Source organism: Lathyrus oleraceus, chromosome 7 (genome assembly GCF_024323335.1).
Source record: "Lathyrus oleraceus cultivar Zhongwan6 chromosome 7, CAAS_Psat_ZW6_1.0, whole genome shotgun sequence".
NCBI lineage: Eukaryota > Viridiplantae > Streptophyta > Magnoliopsida > Fabales > Fabaceae > Lathyrus > Lathyrus oleraceus.
This window is the reverse complement of record NC_066585.1, coordinates 255,890,571-255,895,117: the sequence shown is the minus strand read 5'-3', so window position 1 is coordinate 255,895,117 and position 4,547 is coordinate 255,890,571. Positions and strand designations below refer to the sequence as shown.

The following is a 4,547-nucleotide window of genomic DNA, read 5'->3' as shown; positions in this document are numbered from 1 at the left end:
TCACTTGATAGTGCTCATCTCTGTGGATATTCCGCTTTGTTTGAGTCACTCCATTTGAGTTGTTGACTCTGGTGACCGATCATTCCCGGATCTTTGGTTTAGACGATTTTAAGGGAGCTACAATGGCACACCCGAAAGGGCAAACCCATTGAGTATCTCCGCCCGATTGTCGAGACCATTATCCGCCTTAGGATGACTTGATTAGAACTTACCTGTGAGGGGAGGGTTGTTCTGTCAGATGTTTGTTCAGATAGCCTTCAGATGGTGACTTTTGATCTGTGATTCAGAGACATAATTATAAGTCGGATTTATGGTCATTTATTGCCGTGACGCCGGAGTGCTGTCCGTGACTTATCAGTGGGGATCCGTTTATTTCGGATTCCCCGGGCCGAGATATTTTATCAGTGGGGATCCGTTTATTTCGGGTTCCCCGGGCCGATTCAGATAAGGGTGATGTGTCTACTCGGATATGGTTTGGTGATGACGGTGATGATGATGTATCTGTCTTCCGTTTATTTCGGAACCCGTGGGTCAGAATTGGGATTGTACATTCCTCAGATGGTTATGATCAGTTCAGAGCCCAGATTCAGTGCAAATGATCAGATGGCTTGGAGGATGGCAACGCATTGCATTCATTCATCAGCATCATTACATTTTGCATTAATTGCATCTAACCCATGTTTACCCATATGCAGGGACACTTTTGATCGAGATTCTGGTTGAGAGATTTTCTGCTCCAATATGAGGACCGGTTTGAAGAACAACATTGCTTACAGTTTCTTTGATCCAGGGATTGGTGTGCTCAAGGATATGATAGCATTGATTACTCCTGACCATGTGGGAATGTTTAGAGAGTCATACGGCGGTATTCTGAAGATGGTTTTCAGACTCACTGACTGCGACAGGAGCGCCATCCACACTCTTCTTCAGTTCTATGACCCTGGGTTGAGGTGTTTCGTTTTTCCAGACTATCTGTTGGGACCTCTGATGGAGGATTATGTCAGCATCCTGGGTATTCAGATCCGTGATCAGATTCCTTTTCATGTCACCAGAGCAGAGCCAGATGTCCTTGGAATTTCACGTGCTCTTTATTTGAGTCCGGAAATGGTCAAGGAAGGTTTGAAGGAAAAAGGAAAGCTACCCGGGTTTCATTTGAGTTTCTTGGAGGCCAATGCCAAGGAACATGCTGCTGTGGGTAACTGGAAGACGGTCTGTGCTCTGATTGCTGTGAGCATTTATGGGATTGTGCTGTTTCCTAACCAGAAGAATTTTGTGGACCATAATGCTATCAGATTGTTTATGCAGAGAAACCCTATTCCTACCCTGATTGGAGATGTTTACTATTCAGTGCATAACAGGAATGAGAAGAGGCGTGGGGGTCTGGTCAGATGCTGCTCTCAGTTGCTCTTTAGATGGTTCATGGGGTATTTGCCTTCCCGAGGTGCTTTTGTTCAGATTGACCCTAGTGTCAAGTGGTCCTTCCGATTGATGGGTCTGCGGGCTGATGACATTGCTTGGACTCATAATGGTTTAGCTGGTCAGGACTTCATATGCAGTTGTGGGAGTTTACCTAATGTGCCTTTGGTGGGAGTTCAGGGTTGCATTAATTACAACCCGATGCTTCTCCGGAGACAGATGGGGTTTGCTATAGAGGGTCCTCCTCTCGGGCGAGAGATTCAGGAGTCCTTCTATTTCCCGATTGATGGTAACCAGACCAAGCTGAGGCAGGTATTGGACGAATGGCGAGATATCCAGAGGAGGGGTAAGGTTCCTTATGGCAAAGTCAACTGCCGGTATTTTCCACTATTTGAGGATTGGTTGCGGAAGAGGATTGAGTCTACATTTCTACCGTTCCCTGGAGGTGACTCAGTGTGTCCTAGGATTGAGGGTCCAAGTTCTTCTGTCAGCATGGAGGAGTTCCTTGAGATGAAGAGGGCCAGAGACCAGTTACTTGCAGAGAAAGCTGAATTGGAGAGAAGTGTTGCTCATTTTCAGGCAGCTAATTGATCACACTAAAATTCACCGTATTTCTGACTCCGATTTCGCATGCATTCTTAGCTTTTATTGTTGTTTTGCTTTGTTATTTCTTTGTTTTCTTATGTTTTCAGGTTTTTATAATAATCGGAGCTTGAATCGGGAAAAGGAGCGAAAAAGGAGTGAAAACGGGCGAAAACCTAGAAATTCAGCGTTTTGCACTTACGGCACCCACCGTGGCGGGCGCCATGGGGTTAGCCATGACGTGGCCACGTCTCAAGACCACTCCTCAACCGTCAAGACCCACGATCCCCACTCCATCATCCCCTGTAGGGACCATGGCGGGCGCCATAGGCCTGTGGCGGGCGCCACAAGGCCAAAATCAGTAACCTCCACTTTTTAGTGGAGGGGCGTCCCTGTCATTTCATGCTTTCAGTTTTTACTATAAATAGGACCTTAGATTTTCGTTTTTCTTCATCCAGAATTAGAATTCTCTAGGCATATATCAGTTATAAAGCAGTTGCCATTCCACATCGGGGTGCCTCTGCAATCGAGTGATCGAGTCTGTAATCTGTCTGTGGTTCGAGTTTTTGGAGCACTCTGGAGGAAGTTAATCCTGCCGCCATTTTAATTCAAGTTCGTATTTTACTTTTATTTATTTCCTGCACTCGCACATTTACGTTGTTTATTTCCTGCACTCGCACATTTACGTTGTTTATTTCCTGCACTCGCACATTTACGTTGTTTATTTCCTGCACTCGCACATTTACGTTGTTTATTTCCTGCACTCGCACTTTACTTTGTTTATTATCCGCACTCGCTTTAAATTACTTTTATGAAAAACTATAAAAAGAATATTTACTTTATCATGTCTAACTAATTCTATAAAGGTTAGAATGTAAGGATCGTAATTAAACCAGTAATCAGTATAATTGTTCGTGGAAACACCTAAGGGCTATTTTATCTTTCAATTCAAGTAATTGTTTTTAACTATTTCAAAAACAGCCAAAAGCGCTTTGTCTAGTTTATTAGGAGATTTTAGATTAAAAAGAAAAGAGATTTTAAAACGATTTTCGGACGCGTTAGGAAGTTTAAACTCTGGTTCGTAAGAACCTCTTTTTGCTAAGAAGTCCAGGTTAAAATACTTTTCAACTTAGTTAAGATACTATATTTCTTAAAAATAGGTTTACTACTCTAACGCAGTACGCACCTTTTTATCCGTGACAATAGGAGGGGTTGATTAGAGAGTACAACTCGGTTCTGAATACGCGAAAGCGACAGTTCCTGTTAAATTAGTTCTTTTCAAAGGAGAAAACATTGCCCATAAGTAGTTCCACTAACAAGTACTGGATTATCATTGATTGCGTGAATTACATTCGAGCCTGTCTTTATTTATTATTTAAAATTATAATTTTATTTACCATTGCACCCTTATTAAAACCCTTAAAAATAGTTGCCTTAGATACACACCATAACAACAGGTTTGATAGATTGACACTTGGTCTCTGTGGATTCGATAATCTTTTATATTACTTTGACGTGATTCGTACACTTGCGAAAAACACGCATCAAGTTTTTGGCGCCGTTGCCGGGGACCAATTTCGTCAAATTTCATTACCCTGTAGTTATACCGTTTAGACTAAGGTTGTTACCCACCGGTCAATGCGAAAGACTCGCAGTGCCGGAAGTTTAGTAGACCCTCTAGCTGAACCTGAACGTTACGCTCGCGCACGTTTATTTTTCCATAGGAATAGGATAGCTATGGCCGAAGAACAAAACCGAAGACCTCTTAAGGACTTCGCCCAACCATCAAACGAGGAACCTAGTTCCAGTATAGTAAACCCCGTTATCCCAGCCAATAATTTTGAACTTAAACCATCCCTGCTGCAATTAGTGCAACAGAGACAATTCTCAGGTCTCGCTACTGATAACCCAAACCAACATTTAAAAAACTTTCTTCAGTTAGCAGACACCTTTAAAACCAATGGAGCTTCTCCTGAGGCGATACGCTTAAGATTATTTCCCTTTTCCCTCAGAGATAAAGCTCTATCATGGTTAGATTCCCTTCCACCCAATTCAATAACAACTTGGGATGACCTTAGGAAAGTTTTTCTTGCTAGATATTTTCCCCCAAGTAAGACCGCTCTTCTTCGAAACCTTATAACTAGATTTACCCAACTCCAAGGAGAGTCGTTGTTCGAAGCCTGGGAGAGATATAAAGAACTATTAAGAGCATGCCCACACCATGGCTTAGAGAATTGGCTAATCATCCAAACCTTCTATAATGGACTTCATTATAACACTAAGATGACCATCGACGCTGCCGCTGGTGGCGCACTGATGAATAAACCTTACCCTGAAGCTAGTGCCCTTATCGAGGATATGGCCCAAAACCATCAATCATGGGGAGTAGAACGAGCGACAGTGGAAAAGAAGGAAGCCCAAGGAGGAATACATGAGCTAAGCTCTATAGACATGATGCAGGCTAAAATGGACGCGTTGGCCCTTAGAGTCGAACATATGTGTACAACTCCGAATACTGTAGCCGCAGTTTCGCCGAATTGTGAGATATG

General features: G+C 43.0%; 1 non-coding gene across 1 annotated transcript; it reads right to left on the bottom strand.

The window, feature by feature from the left end:
• Positions 1-4,119: 4,119 nt before the first annotated feature.
• Positions 4,120-4,226, bottom strand: LOC127109518 (small nucleolar RNA R71). The gene has a single exon (XR_007796795.1). It is a non-coding gene; the product is annotated as a small nucleolar RNA R71 (small nucleolar RNA).
• Between the last annotated feature and the right edge of the window lie 321 nt (positions 4,227-4,547).